The 18,395-nt window shown below is 44.2% G+C and overlaps 1 long non-coding RNA gene across 1 annotated transcript in view; it reads right to left on the bottom strand.

Annotated features, from left to right (window-relative positions):
• Window positions 1-575: 575 nt before the first annotated feature.
• The window catches only part of LOC130369344 (uncharacterized), a 91,536-nt gene continuing 73,716 nt past the window's right edge, over window positions 576-18,395 (bottom strand). Inside the window, exons 3-5 of the long non-coding RNA XR_008892726.1 lie at window positions 12,489-12,550; window positions 4,440-4,471; window positions 576-4,053 (exon numbers count right to left, since the gene is read on the bottom strand). This is a non-coding gene — a long non-coding RNA (uncharacterized LOC130369344). The remainder of the gene's footprint in view (window positions 4,054-4,439; window positions 4,472-12,488; window positions 12,551-18,395) is intronic.

Here is an 18,395-nt window from a genome sequence, read left to right on the forward strand (position 1 = left end):
CTCCAGCTCACTGTTTACCCTACTCAACTGCCCAGAATAATAGGCTTCAAGTCAACTCCAGCTGACATGCACCATGAGTACAAGGAGACTACAGTCAATTTTGGATTAGGGGAAAGGGACCAGTGAGCGGCATATCTATGTGCTCTTGTCAGGCAACTCAATGTTACTCAGCTGGAAATGACAGAGGGGCTGATATCTTGGGCAGCTTCCTCCCGAGCTGCATGAGGTGTATCTTGCTCCTTGACATTATATGACAAACATTCGGTTTGACAGAAGAAAAATTGCTCCTGGGGGATATCTCATATATACCATGACTAGTAGTTGTGGGAAGTCTTAAGCTAGCAATTATTCAATGTTTTTTATATAAAATATTGGCCTGATATTTATATTACAATTTATACCAATAACTAATAAACCCGGTTAGTAGAAAATTGCTCTAAATTATATCAATGAGCCTGACAATGGGATGTACACCTTTAGTGCTATAATGTAAGGATCAATATACACGACTAACTACACAATATATTACTACAATATACACTACAATAAGAACAGACTGAGCCCACATACTCACATAATTTATTAAAATATGTAAATCTTTAGTAAATCATATTAAAACCAATGTACATAAAAACGAATCATACATATGAAAAATAGAGGCACAACCACAGTATCTAGCACCGTGCATGTAAACAAATTTGTCACAACCAAGCCTTAATAATATCATTTAAATTTTCGGCAAAACAAGCACATATATCGAACATAATATCACTAAACTGCATTAATAATTCAGTACAACAATGACGCAAAGTATAGCAAAGTTACTGTCACATAATTCCGAATTATGATTGTAAATACAAAACACAATGCATAAATGAGTGCTTAAAATAACAAACAATCAATAATTTAACTCCCATTAAAAGCATGTATAAATAAATGCTATACCTTAAAAAGTTTGGCTTAACTACAGTATTACATATTTAATGACACCACTATAGTTAAACACTATAGTATTATGTGACCAATAGTTGTAAAAAGTAACTGTAAAAATGCCAAACAGTTCAATCCCATTATCACATGAATAACTGCACCTACTACTATAACTCAACAACTTTTCCTCTTAACAGGTTTTAATAAATTCCCCTCTATATCCATGGTTTAAATTAGACTATGGGAACCAACATAGGAGGGGATAGTCTCCACAATGCTTTATCTAGGACGCACACACTAGCTAGGTGACACTGCTTGCTAAGTAGAGACCACTTAGGGTTCACCCTACAGGAATTTCTATGGTAGGGTGTAATTGTGCTCAGGAATTCCGCTGAACAAGCCTAACCATTGGTGTAAATGGGACTGACCCATTCACACTGAAACATTTCAGCAGTGGAAAAAAATGTGTAATGTTCCAGTACAGGACATGGTCCTGCACTACACTTATTCCATGTCAGGTTGAGTCCTTCAGTGACCTGGGGGCTCTCCTGCAGTGTCTCCCCTGCTGTTACTATACAGTCATTTATTGTAATAGAATTGTAGTCAGTGTATTAATGTATAGTTAGTATAAAGGACCTGTGAGAGGTCATCTAAAGGATCTGTGAGATGTCACATGTTATGTTTATGTTATCACATGTTACCCAGAGGGCACAAGATTAACACATGACCCGCAGCTTGACCAATGGGCTTTGGCACAGCCCCCCTCTATATAAGGAGGCGGCCATTATAATTCTCTCTCTTTCTGCTGAGGACAGCAAAGCACGGACTTCACAGATCCTGTGTCCAGTACACTTGGAGGCCACAAAGCCTGCACACCAGCCACATTGTCAGTAAGTCATCTCATCTATGTCTGCTGTCTCTACTAAAGTCAAGACACTGATCAAGTCTATTCTAGTCTGCCTGGCTGAACTAAAGTCTATTACAATAACTACAAGTCCCAGCAAGCTGCAGGGCCCTTTCCATGTTACTGGTTGACTCTCTGGGATTTTGGCCTAGCTGTGAAGATAATTACACATGTCTTAACTCAGTAAAGCCTCTGTTAAACCATGACTTGGTTGTTTCCAAGGGATCAGTTCTAGCATCAGTTTCCCTCCGGTGCACGCCGGAGGGAAACTTTGCCGGACGACTGATATATGTGAACCCAGCCATACACAGGGTACAAGCATGGCATTCGCCATTGCATGTAATGTTACAGCATAGAACAACCAAAAATAACCTAGTAAAAAAGTGGAGCAAAGTGCACCATGTGGCAGCACACAAAGTGCCGGTAGCACTGTAGTATGCAGTCACCAAGACTCTGGCCCTTATTTACTAAGAGTGCATGGTTTTTGGTTGTCAGGTCATTTTTGTCCTCAGTTTTTCTTTTAGAGTCCTTTTGTTTATTTTATTTTTTTGGCGCACACAGTTTTTTCTAAATCCTAAACGGAAAGGACAAAAAACACGGGGAAAAAACTGTTTATCTTCCGGTATGTGAGAATCTGAGGCAATAGACACCACCCCAACAACCAACAATGCATGAAATCTCCAAAATATTTGCCAAATTCCTGAGAAATCATTTACAAAATGTTGGAATACCATTTGAGCATGCATTTTTACACAGAGGCTGCGAGCCATAGTGACGACATTCTACAGACCAGGTGTAAGAAAAGGCTAAAAGTGGATTATGTTGGCAATACTACAAATAAAGTTGTGCAATACCTATTTAATAAACCACAGATAATGTTAGAAAGTACTACCATTAAACAATGCAAACATCAAAAACAACAGCATTTAAAATACACATTTAGTGCAAATTTCACACCTAGTTGCACAGTTTTGTCCATATATACTATTAACGGATGAAAGGTGAGTTAAGTGAACGAGTCTTTATAATTTGGGTTTATGCATATTGGCCATAATAACCATGCTTTGGAAGTTCCAACCATTCGACCTGTTTTTACACCAACCTCTGGCAGTGGAGTTTTCACAATCCCCTCTTCTCTGTTTTTTCATCGGGTTATGGACAAGAAACAGAGGGGTTTTGGGAAAATGTCGTTTTTTTTTAGATTAGTAGACTCTCCGAGTGATTTCCGAGTGATTTCTGACATTTGGTTTGTAGTTGGGAGTATAGTTTTCTTTGTGGGTTTCAATTCCCTAAAATTTTTATTTCACAGTATTCACTAAGGTTTCCCAACATTTTGCACTTTCCCTATACTTTGCTTTTTTTTACACATGCTCTGATCTGTAGGGTTTTCCTCATCTCAAATCCACCACATTTTCTGTGGAAACCTTAGTAAATATGTTGGGTTTTTGTGAAAATGTTGGGCACATGCCCCTTTTCGGCACCCACGCCCACTTTCCCCAATGGTCTTGCTCCTTTTCGGTTTTTCTCAGTAAAGTGGAGAGATAGTTGTTTTTTTGTTTTTCAATTTTAGTGCAAATTCAGGTGCAGACAGAATTTCTGGTGCACAACACGACAAAACAGGTCAGGTTTACAATAGTAAATCAGGGCCAATGTCACAGACATTGTCGCACAGGCATGTGCCGATATTTAGTCTGCAAACCACTATAAAAAAAAAATGTTGGGTTAGGCTTAGTAAATGAGGGCCTCTGTCTTGGTGACTGCATACTACAGAGCTGGCCAACCAACATGTGTGTTCCATATAGGTGTTGAGAACAGTTAAGAAGTGATGTTTATAATGGTATTTTGGCCCCCGGTTAGCACAAAAAAATCATTTTATATACAGTACTACTAATTTACTGCAATTTTGCTGTTGTTGTTTGTTTAATTAGGCTGATTTCTCCTTCATGCCAATGTGGATAGACACAGAGTTTATCATTACAAAGCAATTTCTGAACTGCTGTGGAAATTTCATCTTTAGCTCATCGCAATAATAAAAATTAGACAAACTGGTAATTTTGAACAAATCACTTTGATATATCATGTTACATATTGCTCGGACTCCAGTGAATATGTCCTTGAAAGAGAATGCAGAAAAATGATTAATCCCTTAATTGTGTTTATTTGTCTTCTCTCTGCGAAGCAATAGACGTCTCATTTTCATCTGCATTTGATTGTAGCCTCTGTCACACAAAGACAAAGATTTTAATAAGCGATATTGATGAAAGATGGAGACGTGTAATCATTTAAATGAACTATTTATGTGCTTTCGCATTGGGCTCCTTTTTAAAGTATATAACACAAACAAAAACATCACATTCTCAAATAATTGTTTTGCCCTTAGTGGGGGAAAAAAAGCAAGGAAATCATTTGTGCAGCTTCACATTTCATTACATTCCTAAAATAAAAGAGTGGATATGAGAGGATGTGCGCTCCTATTTTCTTTAACATGAAAATGACTTGTTTTACTCGGTAAACACAACTGTCATTTTACTAGATGACAAAACTTAATAACTTCTACAGAAACATAACTGAGAAATTCACAAAGGTGACAACAAAAATCAATCACCTTTTTTCCTTTATTCTTCACACTGGATTGGTCTATAACAAAATAAATTAGTAATTACAAAAAATTTTTATAGAAAAATAAAATTGGTTCCCGTCAGGAGACTCCACCTTTTGAGCTATTTTAAAGCGACTGTACAAGATTTTTCCTGAAACAGCTCCACTCTTGTACAAAGCATGTGCTGGTATTGCAGCTCAGCCCTGTTCAAGTGATCATTCCACTTTAAGGGGTTTACCACAAACATAAATAGGTCTAAACAAATGCATTATGTGAAATTAAACATTTGGACAAGCATATTTTAAAATGTCCTCTTTGAGAGATGTATTAAAACATATACTATTAATCCCCCATGTGCCTTTCTTGTTTTGCCCTATAGCCCTTGGTTACAACAGTTTTAGAGCATCCACTGATCTGGTCAGGCATGCTCAGTTCAACTGCATATCAACTGCACTATTAGTCTCTACTGTATATGAAAGATAGAGGAATTGTGGAAAAAAAAGCAGAGGCGTAGCTATAGGGGATGCAGAGGTAGCAGTTGCACTGGGGCCCTGGTGCCTAAGGGGGCTCAAAAGCACATCTGCCCTATAAGAGACCAGTATTATAATTGGCAGAGGAGACCTTGTTGCAGATTTTGCATTGGGGCCCAGAAGCTACACGTTAAGCCTCTGAAAAAGTCTGCTCTGTAGCATGGCAACAACGCGGTCACAGTTCATAGAGGAAACCAGAAAATGATCAGAACCATGGGAGGGGAGAAGAACAGTACTGGGATGTAGGCCGTTTTACATAAATAACAGCACGTTTGTCCTGTACATATTTGATTTTACCAACTTTGCTTTATGGGAAAAGCCCTCTAAGAAAATTGAGTTACTCCGATAATAACATTGGATTTTGTTATTGTAAATAGTGCTATTACCTGATATAATTATAAAAAGGTATTTTTCCTGATGACACAAAGATCCTGGAGGGATATGCCAAATGGAAAAGAATTAAGGTAAACTAGAAGAATGGTCAGAACTCTGGCAACTAGAATTTAATGTGGATAAGTGCAAGATAATGCACCTGGGGCGTAAAAACCCTCGGGCAGAATACAGAAAATGTGATACAGTTCTAACCTCAGTTTCTGAGAAAAGGGATTCAGAGGACTTAAAGGTAGGCAGACAATGTAATAGAGCAGCGGGAAATGCTAGCAGAATGCTTGGGTGTATAGGGAGAGGTATAAGCAGTAGAAAGAGGGAAAGTAGAAAGTGCTCATGCCGCTGTACAAAACACTGGTTAGACCTCACTTGGAATATTGTTTGCAGTACTGGAGACCATATCTCCTGAAGGATTTCAGGTGAGATTTATCAAAACCTGTGTAGAGGAAGAGTGGTGCAGTTGCCCATAGCAACCAATCTGATTGCTTCTTTCATTTTTCACAGGCCTCTTTAAAAATAGCCTTCAAGCAGAAGTAGTAGCTGCAGTGCAGGAGTTTAAGCATGCAAGGGATAGGCATATGGCTATCCTTCATATAAGATACAGTAGGGTATAAGGCTATTCTTCATGTAAAATAGGGGCAAGGACTATTCATTGTATTCAGGATATTGGGAAAATTAGATGGGCCAAATGGTTCTTATCTGCCGACACATTGTATGTTTCTATATGCTTTTATGCTGGTTAGGATGCAAGGGAAGTAAGAGTTGCAGGACTTTTAGTTCCACTTACAGTAATTAATGTTACGAGTATTCAGCTTTTATAGAATATTCTAAACTGACAATTTAACAAGCCAGGCTTTGAAAATCATATACTTCAAGGACAATGTAATATCTGGCACTTTGTACAGAACATCCTTTCCATTTACAGGACCGTCAGTGAGAAGAGGTTGGAAACTGATCTATAGATTGCCTTGGGCCTTATACTTTAAACTGAGTACAACCAAACGCAAAGAACCAGATGTTCAGCTTTTATTTATTCACTTAACTACTGTCCACACTACATATATAGAGTAGCAAGGAAATGATGTAGCTCTTTGCAAGCTGTCATTACTATAGACATATCCATGGAAACCATTAAAATTATATTATTAACTTCTATCATTAGAAAAACAAAAAGGTCTTAGAACCGAGAGCTGTTACCAGTCTAAATCTAATAAACAATGGGGGAGATTTATCAAAATCTGTGCAAAGGACAAGTTGCCCATAGCAACCAATCAGATCGCTTCTTTCATTTTGCAGAGGCCTTGTTAAAAAATGAAAGAAGCCTGCTGATTGGTTGCTATGGGAAACTGGGCAACTTTTCCTCTAAACAGGTTTTAATAAATCTCCCCCAATGTTATAACCAAAGGTCAGAGGATGAATCTAGGCATACAGGTGATGCTTGGTACTGTTACGCCGAGCGCTCCGGGTCCCCGCTCCTCCCCGGAGCGCTCGCTTCACTCTCCCCGCGGCAGCGCTCCGGTCACGTCCTCTGACCCGGGGCGCTGCGATTCCGCTGCCAGCCGGGATGCGATTCGCGATGCGGGTAGCGCCCGCTCGCGATGCGCACCCCGGCTCCCCTACCTGACTCGCTCTCCGTCTGTTCTGTCCCGGCGCGCGCGGCCCCGCTCCCTAGGGCGCGCGCGCGCCGGGTCTCTGCGATTTAAAGGGCCACTGCGCCGCTGATTGGCGCAGTGGTTCCAATTAGTGTGTTCACCTGTGCACTTCCCTATATCACCTCACTTCCCCTGCACTCCCTTGCCGGATCTTGTTGCCTTAGTGCCAGTGAAAGCGTTCCTTGTGTGTTCCTTGCCTGTGTTTCCAGACCTTCTGCCGTTGCCCCTGACTACGATCCTTGCTGCCTGCCCCGACCTTCTGCTACGTCCGACCTTGCTTTTGCCTACTCCCTTGTACCGCGCCTATCTTCAGCAGCCAGAGAGGTGAGCCGTTGCTAGTGGATACGACCTGGTCACTACCGCCGCAGCAAGACCATCCCGCTTTGCGGCGGGCTCTGGTGAAAACCAGTAGTGGCTTAGAACCGGTCCACTAGCACGGTCCACGCCAATCCCTCTCTGGCACAGAGGATCCACTACCTGCCAGCCGGCATCGTGACAGTAGATCCGGCCATGGATCCCGCTGAAGTTCCTCTGCCAGTTGTCGCTGACCTCACCACGGTGGTCGCCCAGCAGTCACAACAGATAGCGCAACAAGGCCAACAGCTGTCTCAACTGACCGTTATGCTACAACAGTTACTACCACAGCTTCAGCAGTCTTCTCCTCCGCCAGCTCCTGCACCTCCTCCGCAGCGAGTGGCCGCTCCTGGGATACGCTTATCCTTGCCGGATAAATTTGATGGGGACTCTAAGTTTTGCCGTGGCTTTCTTTCCCAATGTTCCCTGCATCTGGAGATGATGTCGGACCTGTTTCCCACTGAAAGGTCTAAGGTGGCTTTCGTAGTCAGCCTTCTGTCCGGAAAAGCCCTGTCATGGGCCACACCGCTCTGGGACCGCAATGACCCCGTCACTGCCTCTGTACACTCCTTCTTCTCGGAAATCCGAAATGTCTTTGAGGAACCTGCCCGAGCCTCTTCTGCTGAGACTGCCCTGTTGAACCTGGTCCAGGGTAATTCTTCCGTTGGCGAGTATGCCGTACAATTCCGTACTCTTGCTTCAGAATTGTCCTGGAATAATGAGGCCCTCTGCGCGACCTTCAAAAAAGGCTTATCCAGCAACATTAAAGATGTTCTGGCCGCACGAGAAATTCCTGCTAATCTACATGAACTTATTCACCTAGCCACTCGCATTGACATGCGTTTTTCCGAAAGGTGTCAGGAACTCCGCCAAGATATGGACTCTGTTCGCACGAGGCGTTTCTCCTCCTCGGCTCCTCTCTCCTCTGGTCCCCTGCAATCTGTTCCTGTGCCTCCCGCCGTGGAGGCTATGCAGGTCGACCGGTCTCGCCTGACACCTCAAGAGAGGACACGACGCCGTATGGAGAACCTCTGCCTGTACTGTGCTAGTACCGAACACTTCCTGAGAGATTGTCCTATCCGTCCTCCCCGCCTGGAAAGACGTACGCTGACTCCGCACAAAAGTGAGACAGTCCTTGATGTCTACTCTGCTTCTCCACGTCTTACTGTGCCTGTGCGGATGTCTGCCTCTGCCTTCTCCTTCTCTACAGTGGCCTTCTTGGACTCTGGATCTGCAGGAAATTTTATTTTGGCCTCTCTCGTCAACAGGTTCAACATCCCGGTGACCAGTCTCGCCAGACCCCTCTACATCAATTGTGTAAATAATGAAAGATTGGACTGTACCATACGTTTCCGCACGGAGCCCCTTCTTATGAGCATCGGATCTCATCATGAGAGGATTGAACTTTTGGTCCTCCCCAATTGCACCTCGGAAATTCTCCTTGGACTTCCCTGGCTTCAACTTCATTCCCCTACCCTGGATTGGTCCACTGGGGAGATCAAGAGTTGGGGGTCCTCTTGTTCCAAGAACTGTCTAAAACCGGTTCCCAGTAACCCTTGCCGTAACTCTGTGGTTCCTCCAGTAACCGGTCTCCCTAAGGCCTATATGGACTTCGCGGATGTTTTCTGCAAAAAACAAGCTGAGACTCTACCTCCTCACAGGCCTTATGATTGCCCTATCGACCTCCTCCCCGGCACTACTCCACCCCGGGGCAGAATTTATCCTCTCTCTGCCCCAGAGACTCTTGCCATGTCCGAATACGTCCAGGAGAATCTAAAAAAGGGCTTTATCCGTAAATCCTCCTCTCCTGCCGGAGCCGGATTTTTCTTTGTGTCCAAAAAAGATGGCTCCTTACGTCCTTGCATTGACTACCGCGGTCTTAATAAAATCACGGTTAAAAACCGCTACCCCTTACCCCTCATCTCTGAACTCTTTGATCGCCTCCAAGGTGCCCACATCTTCACTAAATTGGACTTAAGAGGCGCCTATAACCTCATTCGCATCAGAGAGGGGGACGAGTGGAAAACGGCATTTAACACCAGAGATGGACACTTTGAGTATCTGGTCATGCCCTTTGGACTGTGCAACGCCCCTGCCGTCTTCCAAGACTTTGTCAATGAAATTTTTCGTGATCTGTTATACTCCTGTGTTGTCGTATATCTGGACGATATCCTAATTTTTTCTGCCAATCTAGAAGAACACCGCCAGCATGTCCGTATGGTTCTTCAGAGACTTCGTGACAACCAACTCTATGCCAAAATTGAGAAATGTCTGTTTGAATGCCTATCTCTTCCTTTTCTAGGATATTTGGTCTCTGGCCAGGGACTACAGATGGATCCAGACAAACTCTCTGCCGTCTTAGATTGGCCACGCCCCTCCGGACTCCGTGCTATCCAACGCTTTTTGGGGTTCGCCAATTATTACAGGCAATTTATTCCACATTTTTCTACCATTGTGGCTCCTATCGTGGCTTTAACCAAAAAAAATGCTGATCCCAAGTCCTGGCCTCCTCAAGCAGAAGACGCCTTTAAACGACTCAAGTCTGCCTTTTCTTCGGCTCCCGTCCTCTCCAGACCTGACCCTTCCAAACCCTTCCTATTGGAGGTTGATGCCTCCTCAGTGGGAGCTGGAGCTGTTCTTCTACAAAAAAATTCTTCCGGGCATGCTGTCACTTGTGGTTTTTTCTCTAGGACCTTCTCTCCAGCGGAGAGGAACTACTCCATCGGGGATCGAGAGCTTCTAGCCATTAAATTAGCACTTGAGGAATGGAGGCATCTGCTGGAGGGATCAAGTTCTCCTGTTATTATCTACACCGACCACAAGAACCTCTCCTACCTCCAGTCTGCCCAACGGCTGAATCCTCGCCAGGCCCGGTGGTCTCTGTTCTTTGCCCGATTTAATTTTGAGATTCACTTTCGTCCTGCCGATAAGAACATTAGGGCCGATGCTCTCTCTCGTTCCTCGGATGCCTCAGAAGTTGAACTCTCTCCGCAACACATCATTCCACCTGACTGCCTGATCTCCACTTCTCCTGCCTCCATCAGGCAGACTCCTCCAGGAAAGACCTTTGTTTCTCCTCGCCAACGCCTCGGAATCCTCAAATGGGGTCACTCCTCCCATCTCGCAGGTCATGCGGGTATCAAGAAATCTGTGCAACTCATCTCCCGCTTCTATTGGTGGCCGACTCTGGAGACGGATGTTGTGGACTTTGTGCGAGCCTGCACTATCTGTGCCCGGGATAAGACTCCTCGCCAGAAGCCCGCTGGTTTTCTTCATCCTCTGCCTGTCCCCGAACAGCCTTGGTCTCTGATTGGTATGGATTTTATTACTGATTTACCCCCTTCCCGTGGCAACACTGTTATTTGGGTGGTCGTTGATCGATTCTCCAAAATGGCACATTTCATCCCTCTTCCTGGTCTTCCTTCTGCGCCTCAGTTGGCTAAACAATTTTTTGTACACATTTTTCGTCTTCACGGGTTGCCTACGCAGATTGTCTCGGATAGAGGCGTCCAATTCGTGTCTAAATTCTGGAGGGCTCTCTGTAAACAACTCAAGATTAAATTAAATTTTTCTTCTGCATATCATCCCCAGTCCAATGGACAAGTAGAAAGGATTAACCAGATCTTGGGTGTTTATTTGCGACATTTTGTTTCCTCCCGCCAGGATGACTGGGCAGATCTCCTCCCATGGGCCGAATTCTCGTATAACTTCAGGGTCTCTGAGTCTTCCTCCAAATCCCCATTTTTCGTGGTGTACGGCCGTCACCCTCTTCCCCCCCTCCCTACTCCCTTGCCCTCTGGGCTGCCCGCTGTGGATGAAATTTCTCGTGACCTTTCCATCATATGGAGAGAGACCCAAAATTCTCTCTTACAGGCTTCATCACGCATGAAGAAGTTCGCGGATAAGAAAAGAAGAGCTCCCCCCGTTTTTTCCCCTGGAGACAAGGTATGGCTTTCCGCTAAATATGTCCGCTTCCGTGTCCCTAGCTACAAGTTGGGACCACGCTATCTTGGTCCCTTCAAAATTTTGTGTCAAATTAATCCTGTCTCTTATAAACTTCTTCTTCCTCCCTCTCTTCGTATCCCTAATGCCTTTCACGTCTCTCTTCTCAAACCACTCATCCTCAACCGTTTTTCTCCCAAATCTGTTCCTCCCACTCCTGTTTCCGGCTCCTCGGACATCTTCTCGGTCAAAGAAATTTTAGCTGCCAAAAAGGTCAGAGGGAAACATTTTTTTTTAGTGGACTGGGAGGGTTGTGGTCCTGAAGAGAGATCCTGGGAACCTGAGGACAACATCCTAGACAAAAGTCTGCTCCTCAGGTTCTCAGGCTCCAAGAAGAGGGGGAGACCCAAGGGGGGGGGTACTGTTACGCCGAGCGCTCCGGGTCCCCGCTCCTCCCCGGAGCGCTCGCTTCACTCTCCCCGCGGCAGCGCTCCGGTCACGTCCTCTGACCCGGGGCGCTGCGATTCCGCTGCCAGCCGGGATGCGATTCGCGATGCGGGTAGCGCCCGCTCGCGATGCGCACCCCGGCTCCCCTACCTGACTCGCTCTCCGTCTGTTCTGTCCCGGCGCGCGCGGCCCCGCTCCCTAGGGCGCGCGCGCGCCGGGTCTCTGCGATTTAAAGGGCCACTGCGCCGCTGATTGGCGCAGTGGTTCCAATTAGTGTGTTCACCTGTGCACTTCCCTATATCACCTCACTTCCCCTGCACTCCCTTGCCGGATCTTGTTGCCTTAGTGCCAGTGAAAGCGTTCCTTGTGTGTTCCTTGCCTGTGTTTCCAGACCTTCTGCCGTTGCCCCTGACTACGATCCTTGCTGCCTGCCCCGACCTTCTGCTACGTCCGACCTTGCTTTTGCCTACTCCCTTGTACCGCGCCTATCTTCAGCAGCCAGAGAGGTGAGCCGTTGCTAGTGGATACGACCTGGTCACTACCGCCGCAGCAAGACCATCCCGCTTTGTGGCGGGCTCTGGTGAAAACCAGTAGTGGCTTAGAACCGGTCCACTAGCACGGTCCACGCCAATCCCTCTCTGGCACAGAGGATCCACTACCTGCCAGCCGGCATCGTGACAGGTACATTTATTAACATTTTTCGGAGGGAAAATACTACTTAAAAAATGGGAATTATAAATTACCGATAATTCTGTTTTCTTGAATCATCACATCAGCACCACACATGTGATTGCCCCCATTGATCCTAAAGGAACAGGAAGCACAAAGAGGTTAAAAGGCCCCTACCCATATATACATATATATCTATATATATAAAACATATGTAAACAACTGAGGGAGGGATTAACCCCTTACGGACTGAGCCCTTTTTCACCTTAAGGACTCGGCCATTTTTTGCACATCTGACCACTGTCACTTTAAACATTAATAACTCTGGAATGCTTTTAGTTATCATTCTGATTCCGAGATTGTTTTTTCGTGACATATTCTACTTTAACGTAGTGGTAAAAATTTTTGGTAACTTGCATCCTTTCTTGGTGAAAAATCCCCAAATTTGATGAAAAATTTGAAAATTTTGCATTTTTCCAACTTTGAAGCTCTCTGCTTGTAAGGAAAATGGATATTCCAAATAATTTTTTTTAATTCACATATACAATATGTCTACTTTATATTTGCATCATAAAATTGATGAGTTTTTACTTTTGGAAGACACCAGAGGGCTTCAAAATTCCGCAGCAATTTTCCAATTTTTCACCAAATTTTGAAACTCGCTTTTTTTCAGGGACCAGTTCAGGTTTGAAGTGGATTTGAAGGGTCTTCATATTAGAAATACCCCATAAATGACCCCATTATAAAAACTACACCCCCCAAAGTATTCAAAATGACATTCAGTCAGCGTTTTAACCCTTTAGGTGTTTCACACGAATAGCAGCAAAGTGAAGGAGAAAATTCACAATCTTCATTTTTTACACTTACATGTTCTTGTAGACCCAATTTTTGAATTTTTACAAGGGGTAAAAGGACAAAATTTTTACTTGTATTTGTAGCCCAATTTCTATCGAGTAAGGACATACCTCATATGTCTATGTAAAGTGTTCGGCGGGCGCAGTAGGGGGCTCAGAAGGGAAGGAGCGACAAGGGGATTTTGGAGAGTACGTTTTTCTGAAATGGTTTTTGGGGGGCATGTTACTTTTAGGAAGCCCTTATGGTGCCAGAACAGCAAAAAAAAAACACATGGCATACCATTTTGGAAACTAGACCCCTCGGGGAATGTAACATGGGATAAAGTGAACCTTAATACCCCACAGGTGTTTCACGACTTTTGCAAATGTAAAAAAAAAAAAAAATTTTTACCTAAAATGCTTGTTTTCCCAAAAAAAATGTATTTTTAAAAAGGGTAATAGCAGAAAATACCCCTAAAAATTTCAAGCTCAATTTCTCCCGATTCAGAAAACAACCCATATGGGGGTGAAAAGTGCTCTGCTGGTGCACTACAGGTCTCGGAAGAGAAGGAGTCACATTTGGCTTTTTGAACGCAAATTTTTCTCTGGGGGCATGCCGCATTTAGGAAGCCCCTATGGTGCCAGGACAGCATAAAAAAAACACATGGCATACCATTTTGGAAACTAGACCCCTCGGGGAACGTAACAAGGGGTTAAGTGAACCTTTATACCCCACAGGTGTTTCACGACTTTTGCATATGTAAAAAAAAAATTATTTTTTTTACCTAAAATGCTTGTTTTCCCAAAAATTTTACATTTTTAAAAAGGGTAAAAGCAGAAAATACCCCCCAAAATTTGTAACACAATTTCTCCCGAGTACGGCGATACCCCATATGTGACCCTAAACTGTTGCCTTGAAATACGACAGGGCTCCAAAGTGAGAGCGCCATGCGCATTTGAGGCCTAAATTAGGGATTGCATAGGGGTGGACATAGGGGTATTCTACGCCAGTGATTCCCAAACAGGGTGCCTCCAGCTGTTGCAAAACTCCCAGCATGCCTGGACAGTCAACGGCTGTCCGACAATACTGGGAGTTGTTTTGCAACAGCTGGAGGCTCCGTTCTGGAAACAGTGGCGTACCAGACGTTTTTCATTTGTATTGGGGAGGGGAGGGGGGCTGTGTAGGGGTATGTGTATACGTAGTGTTTTTTACTTTTTATTTTATTTTTTGTGTTAGTGTAGTGTAGTGTTTTTAGGGTACGGTCGTTTCTCGCTGGCAATTTGAGCTGCAGCAGAAAGTTTGCGGCAGCTCAAATTTGCAGCCAGATACTTACTGTAATCCTCCGCCCATGTGAGTGTACCCTGTACGTTCACATTGGGGGGGACATCCAGCTGTTGCATAACTACAACTCCCAGCATGCCCGTTGGCTGTCGGTGACTGCTGAGAGTTGCAGTTTTGCAACAACTGTAGGCACACTGGTTATGTATCACTGAGTTTGTGACCTAACTCAGTGTTTCACAACCAGTGTGCCTCCAGCTGTTGCAAAACTACAACTCCCAGCATGTACGGTGCATGGTGTACGGTGACTGCTGAGAGTTGTAGTTTGCAACAGCTGGAGGCACACCGGTCGTGAAACACTGAGTTAGGTAAAAAAAAAAATGAGTTTCACAACCAGTGTGCCTTCAGCTGTTGCAAAACTACAACTCTCAGCAGTCACCGACAGCCAACGGGCATGCTGGGAGTTGTAGTTATGCAACCAGCAGATGCACCACTACAACTCCCAGCATGCACTTTAGCTGTTTGTGCAAGCTGGGAGTTGTAGTTATACAACAGCTGAAGGTGCACTTTTCCATAGAAAGAATGTGCCTCCAGCTGTTGCAAAACCATAAGTCCCAGCATGCCCATAAGGGAATGCTGGGAGTTGTGGTGGTCTGCCTCCTGCTGTTGCATAACTACAGCTCCCAGCATGCCCTTTTTGCATGCTGGGAGCTGTTGCTAAGCAACAGCAGGAGGCTGTCACTCACCTCCAACGATCCAGACGCTGCAGGACTGTCCCTCGCCGCCGCAGCTGCTCCTGGGGTCCCGATCCCAACAGGGGCGCCGGGGATCGGGGTCCCCAGCACCAGGGGTGCACGTCCCACATCCGCTCACGTCCTCCAGAAGAGGGGCGGAGCGGGTGCGGGAGTGACACCCGCAGCAGGCGCCCTGATTGGTCGGCCGGTAATCCGGCCGACGAATCAGGGCGATCGTGAGGTGGCACCAGTGCCACCTCACCCCTGCTGGCATAATGACCCCCCTGGGCGATATGCCGGGATGCCTGCTGAACGATTTCAGCAGGCATCCGGCTCCGGTCCCCAACCGGCTAGCGGTGGGGGCCGGAATTCCCACGGGCGTATGAATACGCCCTCGGTCCTTAAGGACTCGGGATGCAGGGCGTATCCATACGCCCTATGTCCTGAAGAGGTTAAGGAAGCAGGGTTTTTCAGTTTTTGCATTTTCGTTTTTTTTCCTCATCACCTTCTAAAAATCATAACACTTTCAATTTTGCACCTACAGACCCATATGAGAGCCTATTTTTTGCACCACCAATTGTTTTTTATATTGACCTCAATCAATCATTTCACCACAAAATTTACGGCGAAACCAGAATAAAATATTTGTGGGGCAAAATTGAAAAAAAAGGCCATTTTGTAACTTTTGGGGGCTTACGATTCTATGTGGTACACTTTTCAGTAAAAATGACACCATATCTATATTCTATAGTTCTATATTCTATAGGATACCTAATTTATATAGGTTTTATTTTATTTTACTACTTATAAAAAAATTATAACTACATGCACAAAATTAGTATGTGTAAAATTGTCATCTTCTGACCCCTATAACATTTTTATTTTTATTTTTTGGGGGCTCATTTATTGCACCATGATCATTTTGATGGGACTTTTTTGATCGACTTTTATACATTTTACATGTACGCCATTAACCGTGCGGTTTAATTAACATTATATTTTCATAGTTCAGACATTTACGCTTGCTGCGATACCACATATGTTTATTTTTATTTACTTTTTTTTTATGGGAAAAGGGGGGTGATTCAAACTTTTATTAGGGATGGGGTTAAATCACATATATTAACTATTTTTTTCCACTTTTTTTTTTGCAATGTTACAGCCCCCAGAGGGACTATAACATGCAATACCTTGATTGTAGACACTGATCAATGCAAAGCCATAGCATTGCATTGATCAGTGTTATTAGTGCTCTGCTGCTCCAGTCTGAATCTCAGACATGGAGCAGCAGAGTGACAATCAGATGGCGGGAGACAATGTAAGAAGCCTCCCGCTGTTCTCTCAGCTGTTCGGGATGCCGCAGTGAAATTCGATTTCACCGTGGCAGTCCCAATCAGCCCACTGAGTTAACCAGCACCGATTTTCTCCAGTTTTAGATGCCGCGGTCAACTTTGATTGCAGCATCTAAATGGGTAATACCGGACATCAGCCCGATCGGCGATGTCCGGTATTAGCAGCGGGTCCAGGCTGCTGATAGCAAATCGGACCTGCCAGGTAGGAAGCGTACTCAGCTCCTGAGTGTGCTTCACATAACGGGAGCCGGCCACGAGCGTGAGTTTACGGTTAAAGAATCTCTTTATCCATTTATGGTCTGCAATACCTGTGTCAAAAAAAGCATCCCAGGGCTGCTGTTTGTACTTTTAATGTACTGATGGCTAAACCTTTTTCAAGTCTGTCTTGAAGAAAATTTAGGATTTGAAAGATATTAGGGTTCAAGGGATCCAGAGGACAGGAGCCGCACCAAGAGACAAATTTCTTCCATTGCTTCCAATAGATGGCAGAGGTTGTAGATTTTTAGTTTTTTAACAGGGCATCAATGACTTTATGTGAGAGACCTTTCTGACTTAGGATTGACCGCTCAAAAGCCAGGTGGTCAACCGCAGATTTGTTAGACCCTTGAAGAATAGAGGGCCCTGCAACAGGAGATCTTCTATTAGGGAAAGAGGATAAGGATGATTCACCAAGGGATGGAGGAAACGCATAAGCTGTCTTGAAGTTCCAACTTTGTTGAAGAGCATCTACTCAGTTTAAGAGGTCGCCTGGAAATAGGGAAAATAAATTGTTTACCTTACGATCTTTCCGAGTGGCGGAAAGATCCACTTTTGGTAATCCCCACTGAAATACTTGAGCATTGAGTTACCATTCTCCTGGACTGATCTGGTGACGGCTTAGGTAATCTGCCTGAACATTTTCGCTTCCCTTGAGATGTATAGCAGAAATTGACAATATCCTGTCTTTCGCCCAAAAAAAACATTTTTCCTGTCAGTGCTTGCAGGAATCTGTGTCTTATTCCCCCTTGGTGGTTTAGAAAAGCTACAGTGATAACATTGTCAGTGTAAATCTTCACATAATGTCTCTGAATGAGATGTTCTGATGCCTTCAAAGCTTTGAACACAGCTTTCAGTTCCCGAAAAATGGAAGAGTGAAGGGGAGTTTCCTCTGACCAGGTGCCTTGGAGAAAAAGATCTTGAACATGTGCTCACCAACCTTTTAGGCTGGCATCTGTCGTGACTGTGACTGGTGGTAGAGAAATCCAAGATACTCCCTTCTTTAGATTTTGATTTTTCATCCACCATTTGATTGCATTTCTGATGGTAGTTATGTCCAATTGATAGAAGATTTAGACTTTCTGAATCAGCGATGAGACTTTTTCCTCCGGCAGGAAGGTCATTTGTTTGCTCGAGTCCAACACCATTCCTTTTGTCTTGAAGGAAGGAGATTCGACTTCTGGAAGTTTATATTCCAGCCTAAATTCTGTAGAGAGAATTGTTAGATTGACATGCTGGGACAGTAGATCTTCGGACTGAGCAATGACCAGAAGATCATCCAGATATGGAATAATTAATATTCCTTTTTATCTCAAAAAGGCCACTACTTCTATCATCACTTTGTTAAAGATCCTCGGGGCCAAGGATATCCCTTGAATTGATAGTGAAAGGTTAGTTAGTGAGGTATTAAAGGAACAGGTGTTTTCAGTGTTTCCATCTTGAAGCATTTGTAAGTTATATAACGGTTCATGCATTTTAGATTCATTATGGTCCTGAAAGAACCGTTTGGTTTGGGTACAAGAAAAAG

The sequence above is a fragment of the Hyla sarda genome, chromosome 4 (genome assembly GCF_029499605.1).
Source record: "Hyla sarda isolate aHylSar1 chromosome 4, aHylSar1.hap1, whole genome shotgun sequence".
Classification (NCBI taxonomy): Eukaryota; Metazoa; Chordata; class Amphibia; order Anura; family Hylidae; genus Hyla; species Hyla sarda.